Source organism: Sciurus vulgaris (assembly GCF_902686455.1).
Source record: "Sciurus vulgaris genome assembly, chromosome: 15".
In the NCBI taxonomy this organism is placed as follows: Eukaryota; Metazoa; Chordata; class Mammalia; order Rodentia; family Sciuridae; genus Sciurus; species Sciurus vulgaris.
The window spans coordinates 55,862,255-55,880,341 of record NC_136476.1 but is presented as its reverse complement, the minus strand read 5'-3'; the positions used below and the strand labels follow the sequence as shown (position 1 = coordinate 55,880,341).

Here is an 18,087-nt window from a genome sequence, read left to right as displayed (position 1 = left end):
CATGGAAGGTGTTGCCCTTTGCAGGGGTTAATGCTGGTCTTGTGCAATGGGTTAGTTCTTGCCAGAAGGAGTTGTTATAAAAAGAGCAAGACTGGCCTCTCCTCACTCTCTAGTTTTCTGTCCTGCCATGTGATTTCTTCCTCTCTTATACACTCCTACCATGGTGTCATATGTCATGTTGTGATGTGGCCAGGAGGGCCCTCACCAGAGGCCGAACAGATGAGGCTGCCTGATCTTGAATTTTCAGCCTCCAAAACTGAGCTAAAGTACCCAGCCTCAGGTATTTTGTTCTAGCAACAGAAAATAGACTAAGACCGTGCTTGAACAGGTTTTAGGTTGTGTCAAGTTCTCCAAGATCAAGACTTTAGGACTTCTCAAGTTTTCTTATACTACTATGCGATGGATGTCTCCAAGAGGAGTAGGTTGCAAAGAGAATTCCCCAATCCTTTTGGCATATCACCATGTCTCTAAGAAACTGCTCCCCACATTGGAATCTCATGAAACAAAGTTTGGAGAAAACTTTGGGAACCACTTAGAACCACACAAGAAGGGATATTATAGGGACAGGGTATAGTTCCAGGGAAGCCAAACGGTTTGAGGACCCAGGAGCTTCCTATGCTTGTTATCTTTGCCAGCTGACTTGTTTTCTAGATGACTTGCAATAAAACCTTAGATAAAGAATCATAGATGGACCCTTGGGAATGAGTGAGCCAAGACAAGGAAACAGGGAGAGAGAAATCCACATGAAAGCCAGCTTGGGCAGAAGGTACCGGGGAAGGAGCCAGAAGAGCAAAGCTAGTGGCAGCTGTGTGGTCTGCTGGAGGAGGGATGTGGGGCTGGACGGCAGGCCACCCCCAGAGATGCCACACCCAGGGGTGCAATCATCAAATTCCTGAGTCTCCTCTTATCACACCCAAAAGAGTTAGTATCCCACTTACACACCCCAAAGTGTGGTTGAACTCAAAATCCCTCTTTCATGGGATTCAAAAGGCCCTTTCTAATGTCAAGTGTCCTGTGAATCTTAGAGAGCGATGAGGCACTCCATTGAATAAGCTGAGAAGGACTGAGAACTCCTAAGGTAAACGATGAAGCTGCCGGCTTCAAGCACCCTCATTCACTTGGCTCGCGGCAATGCATTCTGGAAAGCAGGATTCTCCTCCTGTGGTCGGTGGCCTGGAGAACTGGAGGCAAGGAGGAGATGGGGCCGGAGGGAAGAGAGACTAGTGTGTTACTAGAGCCCGCTGCAAGCCCCGTCTTAAAATATGACTTGGAAGAGAAAGCATTTTAGAGCCATTAATTCAAGGCCTGTTTCCTAATAAAAGAGGTGTCAGGGATGGAACCCAGATCTGAGGTTCCCAGGACTTTGGTTACTGTGCTAGTTGTGATGGTAACTCCCTGGGTGACCCTCCCTAAGTTCTTGCCCTCCTCTGGGCCTCCAATTCTAAAATCGACAGAACTGGATTGCACGGGTAGTTCCCTGCAGGGATCCGGAGGCGATTTCTCAAAGGTCTCTTAAACACAATCCCAAATAAACACCTCTTATTTGAGATTGTGTTTAAGATTTCTCTTGAACAAAGGACTGTGCAGCTCAAATAAAAAGTTGAAAAGTCACTGGGCTGATTCCTTGGTCTGCATAGTGTCAGAATAACAGTGCTCCATAGGATGTGTACGGATTCAGTGTTGACAGCAGGTAGTGGTGGGGCCTGCGGCTGGGACACAGTCCACTTGGGCTCAAAAAGTGCCAGTCATTATAATGCTGCTGCTGCGGCAGCACTCCCCACCTCTCTCCCACCTTCCCCTCCGCCACACTGTCATTGGACTGACAAGGAAGGAAGTTATTGTTTTCATGTCCCCAGGGTCTGGCCTGTGTCTGGCCCAGAGGTACAGGAAACACACACACCTAGGTTCTGGTGTATGGTCCTTGGAACCTTGGCAAACCCCTGGCCTTCTCAGATCCTATTTGCCATCTTTAACATGGACCAGGCCTGGGGGTGGGGGTTGGGAATCCCAGAGGGGAGGGACAAACAGGAAGGGTGTGATGAAGCAGTAGGAACTCCCAGCATGTCCCTCTGGAGCCAAAACAGCTCCTCTGTCACCTGCTTTATAAACTGGGTTCTGAGTAGGAGCTCCTGAGAAAAAGAAAAGGGCAGTTAGGTAAATTTTGAAATGTGATTAAGTGAAACTTAAGTCCTCTAAATCTGGTGACTATCTTACATTTACAGCCCATCCAGCCATCCCTGCATCTCCAGGGCAGAAGCCTCAGGTCTTGGCTAAATATAAAAAATAGAATTTACAAGCCGTGCCAGGAAATAAAACTTGGCAGGTTGGACAGTAAAAATGAGTGGGTCAAGGGCTGCGGCCATCCATCTGGGCAGCCACAGACGTGAAGGCTCCGAGAAGCGAGAAGCAGCGGCTGCTCCTGGTGCAGAGAGCTCCGTGTCCCCCGGGGAGGCTAGCCCATTCACTTCTGCCTGTGTGGGGACACTTTAGGAGGAGTCACTTAAGCGTCTTGATTTAGGGACTGCACTTCCCCAGGCTCAGGAAGAGCTGAGTCACAAGTTCAAAAAGAATTTGTTCCGGTTATACCATCTATTTTTTTCAGCCAGGAACATCTTGAAGATGAGCAAAGCAAGGTGGGGGCCATACTCCGTCCCTCACGCCTTGATCTCTCAGCGGGAACACACTTTGGCTAGAGCGATTTCATGTCACAATCCCTCATCACTAAATCCTGCCTCCCAGGACTATGCTGTCTGCCCCCCTCTCCTTAGCATCACTTCCTTTAGCTTCTGAGAGTGCTGGTAATGCCCCTTGCCCTCCGCAGAGAGCTGTCTCAAAAAGGGTCGTGGCTCAGGCAGTCTGACTGTATCACAGGACACCCCTCTGCTCTCAGCTGATTGGGCAGAGTGGGTGCCTGACTCAAGAGCAGCCAAGTGATTGGCTGGTCAATGGTCAATGACCTATGAGGTGGCCTAGGACAAGGGGGGGGGGTGGCGGAGCGGGGTGGAGAAGGAGAAGGGGGAGGAGAGGGGAGGAGGAGAAGAGGGGGAAGGGAAAGAGGAGGGGACAAAGTGAGTTGGGCCAGGAGCTCCTTCATTTGAATGTGTATTAGTGTCTGGGCGCCCTAACAAAGTTCCAAAACTGAGTGGCTTAATGCTCAGTTCTGGAGGCTGGAGGTGGGAGCTGTAGGTGGCCGAGGGCAGGGAGCCCTTCTGAGGGTTTCAGAGGGGGAGTCTGCTCCAGGCCTCTTCCCTCAGGCCCGTGCTAGGCATCTCTCTGTGTCTTCTGTCTTATTGCCTCTGTAGGTGTCTGCATTTCTCCTTTTTATTTTGCACTAGAGACACCTAGTGACTTAAACTTTTGCAAAGACCCTGTTTCCAAGTAAGGTCCCATTCATGGGTACATCTTGGTGGGGTGGGGGCACAATTCAAGCCCTACAAGCCTTGACCCTGGGATACAAAAAGAGCCTGGGCCAGGTAGGTGGCAGGGGAACCTGGGGGGAGGGTGCACAAAGAGAAGCTGGAGTGAGCGCGTGGCCACTGAGCGTGTGGACACTGAGGCCGTGCTGGACGTGCCTGGTGATGTGGCAAGGGGGCGGGGGCCTCATGAGAGGGACAGTTCATGCAACCTGAGAGAGGCAGAAGGCTGGGCCCCACAGGCACCCGGCCCCTGTTCTCTCAGGCCTAGACGGGGGCCACGGCTTAAGTGGGGTTCCCACAGACCCCTATCCACATAGTCCCCATGCCATCCTTGCAGTACAGAGACACCTTGAAAGAGTCCCCGTTTCCTTGCAGCTGAACAAGAAGGCGAGCTCAAACTCATGGCTTCCTCTTCCTTTGTGGCCCTGCCTCCTGCCTCTTGGACAATCCCTGCTCCCAGTGATAAGGCAGTGATGGCTATCAGGTGGCCTCTCTCTAGCTGAGCCCCCTTCCTGGATCATGGCTTTCTGCTAGCCAGGCACTTCTTCCTGGAGTCCCCCAGTCCCCACATGGCTAGCCCTGGGTCACCTGTCCCCATCTCCACATCTGCTTCTGGTACCTCTGGCACCTGTCCAGTCACCTAGGTCAACCACCTGGGCGTCAGCCTCGACTCCTTCTGCCTTCTCGCCTCTGTCAATCCCTATGCCTGACAGTCTCTCTCCTTTCTCTCTCTCTCCTCTCTCTCTCTCTCTTTGTAAATTGTGGCAAAAAACACAGGTCATGTAGAATTTTTACCTGGTTTGCTTTGGTGCTGGAGACAGCCCCCGCCTGTGCATGGTAAGCCTGTCTTCCACTTCTGCTCTCCCCGCACCCCGCCTGGCCTTGGCCATGTTTAACGTGTAGTGCAGTGTGAAATACTCTCTCCTTGTTGTGTGACCATCACACTGGTCGTTCTGGAATTCTTTCCTCTGTCCCACCTGAAATCCCATCCCATTAAACACTCAGGCCCACTCCTGCTCTGTCCCGCCCTCAGTACCCACGTCCCCCTCTCTGTCTCTGTGAACTTGAGGACTCTGACTCTGGGGCTCGCAGGAGTAGAATCATACCCTGTGACTCCGTGTGGCTGGAATCCTCCTTCTTCAACATCCTGTTATCTGTCCCTCCTCTCCCTTCTCAGGGCACTTGCCCCTTACTATCTAAGTTATCCCAGCAGCCCCTGGCCTGTCGCTCTACTTCAGTTCTCCTCCCTTCCTGGTCAACTCAGCCTCCAAATGATCTTGGTGAAAGTCACTCCCATGCTGCTCCCCAGCTGCAAGCCACCCCTAGCAGCTCCCCATTAGGGCAGATTGACCGCACACTCCCACCTACAGTCTGAGGCCCTCAAGACCTGGTGGCCTCTAGGGCCTCCCAGCAATCCCACTGCAGACCTTCCCCTTCGGACTATACAGACCACCTGTCCCAGAGTGTCCCTGAAATTCCAGTCCTAGGCTGGGCTGATGCGGGGCTGCAGCCTGGAATGTTCTCTCCCCACCCCTGTGCCCTCCAAGCCTTAAGAAGCCCTCAAAGTGCCTTCTTTCCCTCCACACAGGTTCCCAGCCCTTCTCCTGGCACAGCCTCCATGGGTGGCCATACAGAAGCAGCACTACCTCCGCCTAGTGCAAGAGACTGTGGTTCCCTCCTCTCTCTGTGCCCCCAGGTGGGGCCCAGGAGAGGGCACCTGTCTACCTCAGTGCCCAGCCCTGGTCTGCCTCAGAAGAAAGATGTGATTTCCTGCAAACTAAACTGATTGTCAGTTAGGGAACAGAGGGGACAAAAAATCCTACCCCAGGCCAGCGGACCAGCAAGGGAAGAGAGTCAGCCAGGACTGGACTGGGTGTGTAAGGGGTAGACAGGTGGGCAAGGGAAGTTTGGCGTTACTTCCTCAGTGTTTAGGGTCGAGGTCAAGGTCATACAACATGATTTGGTATTTATACCAATAGCCATCCCTCCCACGTGCAGAGCTTCGCGGCTTATAAAAAAAAAACACTTTTACAGCTGCAGTTTCTGGTCCCTGGGTGTGTTGTCACCCATGATGGGGTCCAGACAGAAGAGAGGAGCTGGGGAGAAGAGAGGCATGGAGAGAGAGCTGGATGAGGGGACCAGGTTCTCCAGACCACCAGGGTCCAAGTCCCCGGTCTTCTTGCTTCCCCAAGGAGCTTCTCACCTGCTGGCAGCAGGACTTCCCCAGGCAGGACTGGCCACAGAATTGCTGAGTGTAGTGCAAAATGAAACCATGGGGCCCTTTGTTCAAAGGCAGTAAAAAAAGGGGCCATGAAAGATACTGAAAGATGACGTTGGTCCTTTTATTTTCTCTCAATCAGTCATAGTGTTTTTTATTTACAATTTAAAGCTGCTATCCACACAAGTGTCCTTGTGCTGTGACTCAGAGCATGCAGAAGTCCACTGGCTGCCCATCTCCCCCTCCTGCAGATGCAGGATGGACACAGGCTGCCCTGGGGCAGGGGTGTCAGTCCAGGTATGTTCCCTTCCCTCTGTCACTGCCCCAGCACAGTCCTTCATCCCACCCTGTCTCAGGTCCCACGTGTCCTGGACCAGATGTTGCAATGCAATGAGTCATCCCTAAAGCTTTGCGACCTCTGGGCCAAGACACTGGGGACCTGGAAGGGGTGCTGAGAGGCTTGCCCTGCAAGGTTTCCAGCTGAACACACATGAGAGGAATGCACAGGGCTGCGGTGGCAGCTGGGCAAGAGTGGGGGAGGGCCACAGCGTCCAGTGACAGGGGAGCTGGAGCCCAAGAACCCATGGCCAGGCAGCAGAGAGGCAGCAGGAGGTAGGTGTCCATGCGAGCCTGGTGAATGCTTTATTGTCCACTGGGCTTCCACGTAAAAATTCAAGTTCAACTGGGCACAGTGGTGGCCTGCCTGTAATCCCAGAAGCTCAGGAGGCTGAGGCAGGAGGATGGCAAGTTCATAGCCAGCCTCAGCAAAAGCCAGGCACTAAGCAATTCAGTGAGACCCTGTCTCTAAATAAAATACAGAAAAGAGCTGGGGATGTGGCTCAGTGATTGAGTGCTCCTGAGTTCAATCCCTGGTAACCCCCGGCCCCCCCCCCCACACAAAGAAAAGGACTGGGGATGTGGCTCAGTGGTTAAGCTCCCCTGTTATCAAAAACTTCAAAGATAAAAATATTAATAATTCCAAGACATTGACTGTTTCATTCAACCAAGTACAGGTCCTTCTGAGAGCAGGGTTCTGTGCACCTGCACAGGTGCGCAATCTGTTCCTGACCTAGACACACACCGGAAGGTCCCAGGGCCGGACTTAGTGTTGTACCTGGGACGAGTTCTCCCTAGTGACTTCCAACCCATTAGAATATCCAGTTCCTGGGGGCATTAGAAAGCTGCACCAATGCACCTTGGCAGAAGGAGCCCTGGATAGGACTCGGGGTCCTGCTTACAAAACCCAACTTGGGTTGAAGGCTGGTTGTAATCTTGAGGCCAGTTGCCGTACTTCTCTGGATTTTAGTTTCCAAAAGCTAATTCACTGGTGAGTATCATCCACCAGGTACAGGGTATTGGGCTGTTGTGGGAGAGACAGAAATTGAAAAGAGAGCTCCCAGCAATCAGGAGACTGACAATGAAGCTGGGGAGATAAGAATCTCTGGCATGGTGTCACATGTGCCATTTCTCCATCCACCACGCTTGGAGGAGGAGGGGGCCATGTGCTGAGCCGGTAGCCCCTCTTTTCAGATACCTTGTCTTGGGTCAGCCTGGTTACTGATGAGCCTGGGCCTAGGGATAGGGGGCTCCCACGGACCTGCAAACACGATCCCGCCCTGCCTCTGGGGGATGCTCTTGCCAAGGGCAGGTGTGACTGAACTGAATGCTGTCCTCAGGGGACGCGAGATACTGGATGGGCAGCTCAGCTCTCGACTCTCTTTCCCCTTCCCATAGTCCCCCGATGTCTCGGGCCTAACAGCCACCTGCAAGCCCAGGATGGGTGGACATGGCGGGGCAGCCACGAGGAAGATGTGGGATTCTCAGTGACCATCCACCAACATAAATCAGTAGTGTGCTGTGTTGGCCCTAAAACTGCAGTGAGATCTCAGCTGCACTAATGAGAGCAGGGTCACAAACAAGGGCAATGATAGCTCGGTTTGTGCAAGAGCTCAACTCTGGACCTCTCCTCTTTTGTTGGGGAGGGATTTTGTTTTCTTTTTTCACAAAGCATAGGTTCTATACAATCTAGTACAAATCTTCAGTGTGAAACTCACCACAATTTCCCCTATATATGCATGCACTTATGGAAACACTCAGACGAGATACAGGGCATTTCTGACCCCAGAAGACTTTCTTATACCTGCTCCCAGTCAATCTCCCTCAAAGGTAATATGATTTTGATCTTTAAAATCACAGATAAGTGATTGTTTTTGAACATCATATAAATGAAACACAATGGTATGTCCTTGGGCTTGGCTTCTTTCACCCAAGCCTATGTCTGTGAGATTCATCTATGCTGTTGCATGTAGCAATGGTTTGTTCTTTTCACTCTTTGTAGTATTCCACTATATGAAGTGTACCATAATTGATGTATTTACTGTCAATGGACATTTACTGTCTAGTGTATTTGGAAACTAGAAATAGTGTTATGAATATGTTTTTCAGTAGAAATAACCACTTTTTCTTGACTCTGTACCCAGAAACAGGATTTGCTAGGCCATAGAGTAGGCATATATTTAATTTCAGTAGATATTGTCAGTTTCCTACAGTAATGGTACAATTTTATATTCCTACCAGCAATGTGTGGGAGTTCCACTTGCTCCATATCCTTGCCAACTCTTGCTCTTGTCAGTACTTTTCAGTTTAGCCATTCTGGTGAAGGAAGGGCATCTCATTGTTTCTCTGATGATTAAGGATGCTGAGCATATTTCATATGCTGCTGGCCATGTAGGTGACTTCTTCAGTAATGCAGCCTTCTCTTGGGTAGTGCTGACTGACACAGAGAAGGTGAGCAGGGTGTCACGTGTAGAAGATGAAGGAGGAACATGGTCACACTCTGTAACCCTCCACTGGATTGACCCCGGGGGAAGAGAGAACTGAAATGGTCTGATTCCCCAGAGGGCAGAAGACATGGATTCACTGAGATCACCAAGACATAGATTTCTGATCACCATAAGAAAGTTTCTAACAATAATAGGGACACACTGGACTGACTTATGATGTAGGGAGCAACTGTCACCATGGGCTGTGAGAAGATGACAGAGCACTAGATGAAGTCTTCCAGAGAGGGCAGGTGCCTCAGCTGGTGTTGGCTGTTGGGGAGTTGACAAGATGAGATTTAAGGCCCTGTAAGGCCTGATTCTATTACAGAAGACACATTCTGTGTAATGTACGGAGGAGGCTCAGCTCTTGTTAAAAGACTTGTTTTCTGGTTTGCCTGCCTTTATTTTCTCTGACTGAGCTCATTTCTCTTAGTAATACAGGAAAGTACCTTCTAAAAAAGCAGGGCCACTAAACATAGTGTTTGGACTCTGTCAATTTTTGCAGCTGCTGTGAGCCCCATCCCAGGGCACAGTGAGCTTCGGAGGTCTGCACGTGTCAGTTGTTAAATGGCTTAACTTGGAAAGGTGTGTGTGTGTACACATGCGCATGCAAGGCATATCTTTGTTTTGCATCTCTTGGGGTCATCACAGTGTCTGAGTCACCACATGGGTCATTGTAAGCAACAGAGTTCCAGGAAAGGATTCTGAAAGCATCTCCCTGTGCCAGCTCCCTGCCCACCTGCTCCTCTCTGTGGCTCCTTCCCCTACCTCTCTGCAACTTCCCTCATTCACCCCTGGCTCTCCCAGGCTCAGCCCCTTCTGTTTCATCTTCCTTTACACCAATTCTAGAGGGTTCCAGGGAGCCAAAATCGTAGCACAAAGGGGAAGGCCACCAGAGCTCATTGGCAGCTACTGCATGGTCCTACTGTACCCATCTCCTCGAGGACCAGAAACTGCTTGAGGGCAAGCATCTCAGGAGAGGTGGGTCCCAGGAGACTACACAAAGCCCTGCATCTCTCAGCTGCTGCTGAATGAATGAAAGAAAGAAAGAAAGAACAAACGAACGAACGAACGAACGAAAGAAAGAAAGAAAGAAAGAAAAAGAAAGAAGAAAGAAGAAAGAAAGAAAGAAAGAATAGCATTATTACTGGATTTGACAGTCACAATCTAGAAAGCACTGGTAGAATAAACGTGAACTTGTGGAAAATCTTGTGGACCCTCACTTCTAGGTCTCATTCTTTGTTTTATAAATGCCAAACTTTGTCACATTAACCCACAGCAGGTGGTAACAAAAGGTAGCGCTTTAGGATCACACTTGTGTATCTTCCCAAAAACCAATATGAAAATTAGCACAAACAATGGCAAAAAGGCAAAGAGCCAATTGGGGGAAAATGTATCTGCTGCACATTGAACAAAAAGCTAATTTGTGTAATAGAGGTTCTTACAACAGCAAACAATAAAAATCGAACCGCCCAGGAAGACGTGGGAAGAGGAAAGGTATAGGTGATTCACATAAAAAAGTTCAAATGGCTAACAGACATATGAATAAATAACAAACCTCACTCAGAATCATAGAAAAGCAAAATTGAGAAACAAAGTATCAGCACTCCTGGATCAGAATGACAAAGAATAAATAGGCATGGGACTTGCCAGTATTCATAAGCTGGGGGGAGGTTCTGTGGTCTCACCCTGACTGGAGTATATGTGGGTGGAGCCTCTTCACAGCAAGTGAAGCCATATCCATCCAGGTCCCCACACCCCATTGGCCCAGCGATTCCACTTCTAGGAATTTCGAACTACTAGTATCGAACAAAGACATAGGTGCGAGCTGTCCTGGTACCATCTACCATCAGCAAGGAACCTGAGAACCCGACAGAAGTCATCACCAGGATTTTGGAGAAATAAATTACAGTACAGACAAGCAATGGAATATCCTTCACACCCTCCCTTTGGTGGGTTGCCCGTTATGTCACTGCACATTTTTATGGCAAGCACTATGCCAAACTTCCTGCGTGCCAGGCACTGTGCTTAGCTTTTTATGTAGATTATTTCATGCAATCTTTTGTTGTTGTTTGTTGTTACTGGGGATTGAACTCAGGGGCTTAACCCACTGAGTCACATCCCCAGCCCTTTCATTTTTTATTTAGAGACAGGGTCTCACTAGGTTGCTTAGGGCCTCCCCAAGTTGCTGAGGCTGGCTTTGAACTTTTGATCCTCCTTCTCAGCCTCCCGAGCCACTGGGATTACGGGCGTGTGGCCACCACACCTGGCTACTTCATGCAATCTTAATAACTCAGTAAAGTCGGTACTTTTATCATTCCTATTTTACAGATGAAGAAATTTCAGTGAAGAGAAGTGGAAGTAACTCAACTCTTGCCAGTTTCCAGGGCTGTCATAACAAATTACCAAAAACTAGATGGCTTAACACAACAGAAATGTATTCCGTCACAGTTCAGAAGGCCAGAAATCTAAAATGGCTCCTTCTGGGAGAATCAGAGAAAGAAGGATCAGTTCTATTCCTCTCTCCTCACTTCTGGTGAGCTGGCAATCCCTGGCTTTCCTGGGATTGTTGCCCCATCACTCCCAGCTCTGATTCCAATTCACGTGGCTTCCTCTGTGTGTGAGTTCAACCTTCCTTGGTAGACACCAGTCTACCGGGTCCGGAGGAGCAAACCGGTCGCAGAGTCAGGATTCGAATCTAGGCAAGAAACCTGATTGTATCTGTGATCCCTGCTCCCTGCTCCCTTCCAGAATAGCTCACACTTATATAATGCTGACACTGTCCCAAGAACTGTCCTAAGCATTTTACAGGTAACTAATCCCCACACAGTCCACTTTGTAGATGGGGGAAACCAAAGTGCAGCTGGATTAAAATTTACCTGAGATTAGGGTCTGTAACTGGGAGGACCTTAGATTTGAACCCATGCAGATGGTCTCTAGAATTTCACGTTCTTGACCCACTATGCTAACCTGCCTTCTCCTCAGTGCCCTATCATGATACTATACCAAGAATAAGTGCTCATGAAACGTTTTTCTCTTCTGAAAGACTGATATCTCAACTTCTATCAGACACGAAGAGACCTCAAGTTCATCTTGTCTCCTTTTTACCCTGTGGCTTCCATGACTCATCTCAGAGCTGATCTGAGTGTCCAAATACAGTTGCTATCTTCAGCCAGTTTGTGGCATAGTTTTCTCTCCTTTTCTCTGGGTTTGGTGTCTTTAACCCTGCTTTTGAATGGACTTCAGGGGACCCTCACACCCACTGAAATGATACGGTTAACTGGTGTGCATGTGAATAGATTCACTTTTCCTGAGCAAGGGTTCACAGCACTAATTAGATCCTTAAAAGAGTTTCATGATCCTAATCTCCAAGGTTTCTGCCCTTTTAAAATGATCTGTTCTTACCTTTTAGATTGCCTGGATAGGTCTATTTTAAAGCCGTCGCGGGCCTTTTGATGGGGTTAGGTGGAATACCATATAAAATCCATACACAGATAGAAACATTGCTATCCAGTCCAAACTTTTAAATCTTCCTGAGTTTGCATGGAGGAAGTCTCTTTCCGTCTCCTTCTTCTTCACCTTCACACCTACACACTTCTGAGTGGTTTTGCTGTCTCAGGGGTGTCAGCTGTCGCACTGGCCAGGTGTTCATTCCGTGCTCTTAGACACCAAACTTGGAAGCAGTGTCCTGGTCAGGAAGAGCCCTTGATTTTGAGCCAGGGCTCAGAGGCATTCATTTGTGGACTTTATAAAAGCCTATCTTCAACTCAACAGGCAGGAGAGCACGTCAATGGCCAGCACTCACCTTGACGCTCGACCCGTGATGGCTTGTGGCTGCAGGATCAGCATCACTTAATCATGTTTATTAGAGCTTCTTAGGAATGGTGAGGCTTATTATCTAATAAACATATTAGTGCTCATTAGAAACAAGGAGTTCCTTAGAAATTCAGAATCTCAAGCCCCATCTTGTACCTATGGAACCAGAACTTGCATTTAAAAAAAAAAAAAGATCCCAAATAACTGAAAAGCACATTGAAGTTAGGAAGTTCTGACAGAACATGAGGAGTCTCATCCCTCAAGCTTCTGGAGCCCTGAAGAGCACTTGAGTTTTCTGGAATATGCTCCCCAACTGGATGACCTGGAGCAATGCCTCCGGGGTTCACCGTCCAATTACAGAAAGTGGGTGATTGTATGTGCTGTTTCTCTTTGTGAGGGTCAAAGGAGGTCATCGATTGGCTCACTAGCTATTCACTGTGATGGGTCCAAGAGGACTGGGGAGTTGGCAGGGAGCAGAATGGGTGACATCTGCCCTCATGCAGCGAGTGGGCTTCTTGGATAGGAAAACTTGCCACAAAGGCTGGTTGGTGGTGTGTGACTGTCATGGATGTCACAGAGCTTCCGTTTGCTTATTCTTTACTCCTTCATTCATTCAGTGCTGAATTAAGTCCTAAAGTACCTGCCCTTCATGTCAAGCACTGAGCTGTGAGCCACACCCCAGGGAAGCAGAAAATAATGAGTCACGAACCCCGTCCTCAGGAGGTTTCAGTCTACCCACAGAAGGAGAGGGCACTGGATGGTTCCAGTTAGGACACACTTGGCTGGGCGGGGGGAGCGGGGGTGCAGGAGCACAGAAGTGGCATGGAGGAGCTCTGTTCTGAAGGATGTTGACAAGTACACGGACCTGAGAAGAGGGGGAACAGCATTCCAGGCAGAAGGAAGAGCAGAAGCAAGAAGACACAGGAGTCTTGGGCCATGATCAGAAGGCACCACGATTTGGGGGGAGGTTCTACAATGATTTCAGAGAAGTCGCTTGGGACCATGGTAAGAAAACTGGTCTGTAGGAGGAAGAGGGGGCTTCTTGTGAAGATCTGCTCCACAAAGATCTTGTGACAAGAAGATGAGAAAGCCCTCTTCTGGGGTGGTGGAGGTGAGGGTAGAAATGGACGTGAGGTATTAACAAGGTAGAAGTGATGGGACTGGGTGGCCATATGCAGGGGTGGTGAAGGAAGGGAGGCTTCTGGCTTGGTGGATGGTGTCACTGGCCAAACCAAGCCGGGGACACAGGAAGAGGATTGGGGAAGAGCCTGGGTCTGACCTGCTGGACTGAAGTGCCTCTGGGATGTCCTATTGCTTTTGTCCAAGAGGCAGGAGTCACAGATGGCTGTGGCTGAGGAGAGGGGTCCAGGTGGCACAGAACTCGGGATCATAGGGTGGTTGGAGCCACGGGAGTGGATGAGATGGTGCGAGGGTGTGGGCGGGGAAGAGAACAGGGTCATGAGCTGGCCACCAGCTTTGAAGGGGCGGGCTGAAAGGTGAGTCCATAAAGAAGGCTGAGTGAGGCCAAGAGACATTATCTGCTTCCCACGGTTCCTTGGGGCAAAAACATCCAGTGGTCATAGTCTACCACCCACCACCCACCACAGGCATCTCCAGGAACAGCCCTTGGGGCAACATCCTACTGGCCTCAGAATGAGGGGTGGCTGGGGCTGGGGGCTCTGGGCAGACCAAATGAGACAGGGTAGGGGTAGGGTTAGGATTAGGGGTGGAATCTGTCTCCCTCTTCCTCCCTCTTTTGTCCTCAGACCAGGTAATATCCAGCTCTTCCACAAAGCTCATTTTTGCAAAAAGACATAAGAGAAGGAGAAATGAAAGCAACACTTGAGTTTGTTTAGCTTTTCAGACCAGAGAAGGATCCAGCACCTCCTAATACCAAGAAAACCATCCAGACCTTGTCCTAGGTTGACTCCAATGAGCTCACTCTTTCGTTATCATTACAAGCAAAGAGAATCAAATCATGTCCTGTCATGATCAACCAAGAGGATTTTACAACCCAAAAGAAAAGGGAGGAAGTCACCCCAGAATTGTGCTAACTCACACTACTCCATAGAAGCAGGCCTGTGCTTTTAAGCTGAAAATGGTTCTTAGCAGCCAAATAATTGATCTATCTGGTGTTCTGGCTTTAAGGGGAAATGAGCAGGCATCTTTAGAAATGTTGGCAGCCTGGCTGGTCCATTAGTAAGACTGAAAAATCAAAACATCGACTGGAAAAGGCCATCATGACTGGGCTCGGTAGGAGTCATTGATAGATGATGTCATTTCAGAAATAAGCAAGCCAAGGTCAGGAGGCCCCTGGGCAGGTCAAACCACGCTTCATGGCCCTTCACCACCCTTCTTGGCAGACACTGAAGTCTGCCAGGGGACACAAGGGCCTCAGTCAGAATCTGCTTTCTTTTAACCATTTTTGCTCAACCTGGTTCCAGAGGACAGAGGCCACCTGTGGGGTCTGTGACATTCAGCAGGTCATTAGGTTGTCCTATAATTGCCTGCTCCCTCCTGTGTTCTCCTCCATCACTGAGCACACTCCTCACCCCAGAAGCATCCACCTCCCTTCTGTGCTCTGTCCCTGGCTCCTACCACCTTCCAGCTAAGTTTTCTCTTCCCCCCCCCCCCCCACATTGGGAATTAACCCAGGGGTGCTTAACCATTGAGCCACATCCCTAACCCTTTGTTTATATTTATTTAGAGACAGGGTCTTGCTGGGTTGCTTAGTGCCTCAGTAAGTTGCTGAGGCTGGCTTTGAACTTGCCATCCTCCTGCCTCAGCCTTCTGTGCTGCTGAGATTACAGGCATGTGCCACCATGCCTGGCATCATCTAAGCTTTCAAAAAGAGCTGGAGGTTGTCTCCACTTCAGCTCCTGCCTACTTCTGGCCCTCACTAACAATAATGATACCATCACGAGGTGCTCGGCTCTGTGCTGAGGGCTTTCCCAGCGTCATCTCAGTCTGCACAGCAACCTGGATGAAAAGGGTCAAGTTTTTATCCCTAACGTAAGGAGCAGGAAACTGAGACTTGGCAAGGGTCACTGGCAGATTGTGTTTTTGAACCCTCTGCCATGCCTTGGTGAAAATCACGCATGCCCTCTGTCAAAGCCAATACCCCCTCCCTAGCTCTCACCACCCTCTCTCTCTGCAACAAATGTTATTGCCCGCTTCTCACTTTCTGGGCCCTTGGGAAGCCACTTCTCCTAATCCTTTGCCAACCTCTCCTCACAGTGGAATGCCCCAGATTTCATGCCTGGCACTTCACGTTCCTCATGCTAGAAAGTCTTCCAAGCAAGACTCTGAGCCCTCTCCATTCCATCCACCAGAGACCATCTTGGTCACCTCCTCATTGCTCAAGGTCACTCTGGGTGGGCAGCAGAGCTGGGGCTCCAGCCAGGGATTCTGACTCCTAGGTCACCCCACCCTCCCTCCTCACTGCCACTACCTACTCCGTTTTCTTTTTTTCTTTTTTTTTTTTTTTCCTGAGCTGCAGGAAACCACCTTACCCAAGAGTAGGGAGAAGGTGTGAGACCCTGATAAGATGGGGAGGAGGCTATTTTTAGAGGACTCTGGCTTTCCACTTAGGCAGTTAGGAACCAAGGGCCAATGACTGAGGAAAACGTGGGTTTGTAAGACTAGCTCACCAGAGAGAACACACCAAAGAGACAGTACTCCTTGTTTTAATTCTGTTTATTGTGTGGCTTGAATTGATGAGAACCTTACTATATGGCTCTATTTCCCCTTAATTATTTTACCTCGGGCTTTGAGATGGCTCTAGAGAAAACATCATAGAGGCATTAAAAACGAAAATGAGCCTTTTAGGGTGAGGGCGCTATTGCTCGAGCAAAGGAAAATCCCGTTCAACTGCAGATCACAAAAGAGGGGCATTGAGGAGGTGCTCAGAGGGCCCCAAGACCTGCTTGCACAGCGGGAAGACAGGCAGAGACCGCAGACCTGCTGTCCAGCAGCGTGACCTTGAGCAGAGGGGCTCTGGGGCCCCTCGGGGACAAGATGGCGGTCACCTGGGCAGAAAGATGGAGCCCTCGGGGTGCTCTGAGGTCGGGGCACCTGGGTTCAGGGGTTGGCTCTGTTATGCGGACACCGAATAACTTAGGCAAAGGTCTTCAAGAGTCTGAGCGGGCGAAGATGAGTACTTCACAGGGGGTCGATAGGGCAGTGGTGGGTGGGGTGGAGGAGGGAGCGGCGCGGCCTGGAACGTACGTCATAGGTGTTGTACAGACGGGGAAACCGAGACCAGAGAGCGCTGGACTGGAACCCTTGGCCCTGCCCAAATCATTGGGTCTAAAACTATATGGTCCCTTGCTGTTTTGCAAAGCGACGCTGGTCACCCAGCGGAGAGACGCCTGTAAGCACCCCTGGCGTACCCTTCCCGGGAGCGTATGATACAGGCTATTCCAGGGCCCTAGAAGTCTCTGACTTCTGCAACCCCTCCGGATGGGGGCGGCTGTGCCCAGCGCGTCCCAGGCCTGGAGCTGGTGAACAGGTGGCGGGAGCGCTGGCGGTCAAGAGCGCGCCCCGCGGCTCTTACCGCCCGCGCTCCTAGCTCCAGTGCAAGCACCCAACGTCTGCAAACCGGGAAAGCGAGGTCCAGAGAAGGGCAGGACCTTGCCATAGCCCTTCCACGAGCTGACCGTAGCGAGGGGTCTCCTGCCCCCAGGCTCTTCCCTGCTCCACCCAGCTGCGAAATGCGCCTGTGATGGTGCTTTAAACCTTTTCATCTCCCGCAGTTTAGGAAACTTTTCCTGTCGCAGGCCCACGCGGCGCGACCCCGGGTTTCGCGTCCCTGGAGCACCGCCCCCAGACTCTCTGCGGGAGGAGGAGGTCGCGGGCCCGGCTCCGGCAGGCACCTGCATCCAGCAGAGCGCCCCGCGGGCGCCCAGGACGGCCACACCGGAGACCAGCGGCGGCGGAGAAGCCCGCTCCGCCAGGACCCTGCCCCGGCGCTGCTTCCGCCAGAGCCCCAGGCTCTTGCTGGCGTTTACAGAGGCGGCGCGGAGGGAGGGCGCCCTGACCAGGGCCATGCGCGCCCTGCGGCGGGGAGCGGAGCGCCGGGGAGCGCAGCGCGGGGGACACCCGGGCTCCCCAGTCCCGAAGGCAACCCGAGGCGGCAGCTATTTATAGAGGGAGCCACGCTCAGTCCCTCTTGGCGGCGGCGGCGACAGCTGAATATTTTGCCCAGATATGGCTGGGGCCCCGGCGCGGGGGCAGAGAGCCCCGCGAGCACGAGGGAGACCCCAGGCGGGTAGGGGGCTTACCGGGACGCGGGACGGCGAGGACGGCGCGGGCGCGGGCGGCGGCGGGGCGAGCGCGGGCGGCGGGCGGGCGAGCGGAGCGCGGGGCTGGACGAGCTCCCGGGCGGGCGGGCGCTGAGGGCTCCAGGGGGTGGGAGCCAGGGGCGGGCCTGGCTCCGCGCTGTCACCGCGCCCCGCCCCGCCCTCCCCACCCCCAACTCGGGGTCGCCCGGGATCAGCGCACAGTCCCCGGCCGCGGAGCGACACCCGCTGGGTGGGAGCTCTGAACAGGGCTTGAAGCCAGCCCCGCGGCCAAGTGAGCGTCCATCTCCCCTTCTCTGGGTCTCGGTTTCCCTACTTACCCTAGGAAATTTGAGCGAAGTAGAGTTATTTGGAAAAAGGTGGGCAGATTTTTAATTCTCTCAGGGTCTAAAATGTTTAAGAGGTCCTCGACAGTGACGGAGCACGGCCAGCCCGTCCGCTGCTGCACCTTCTCCTCCTCCGATTGAGGTAGCGATTCATCCCGTCTGGTCAGCAGCCCACGCTTTAATAACTGT

The 18,087-nt window shown here is 51.3% G+C and overlaps 1 protein-coding gene across 1 annotated transcript in view; it reads right to left on the bottom strand.

The window, feature by feature from the left end:
- The window catches only part of TMOD1 (tropomodulin 1), a 77,708-nt gene extending 60,037 nt beyond the window's left edge, over nucleotides 1–17,671 (bottom strand). The window contains exon 1 of the mRNA XM_079113316.1: nucleotides 17,555–17,671. The gene's annotated coding sequence lies outside the window, so the exon portion shown is untranslated. The remainder of the gene's footprint in view (nucleotides 1–17,554) is intronic.
- Nucleotides 17,672–18,087: the final 416 nt, after the last annotated feature.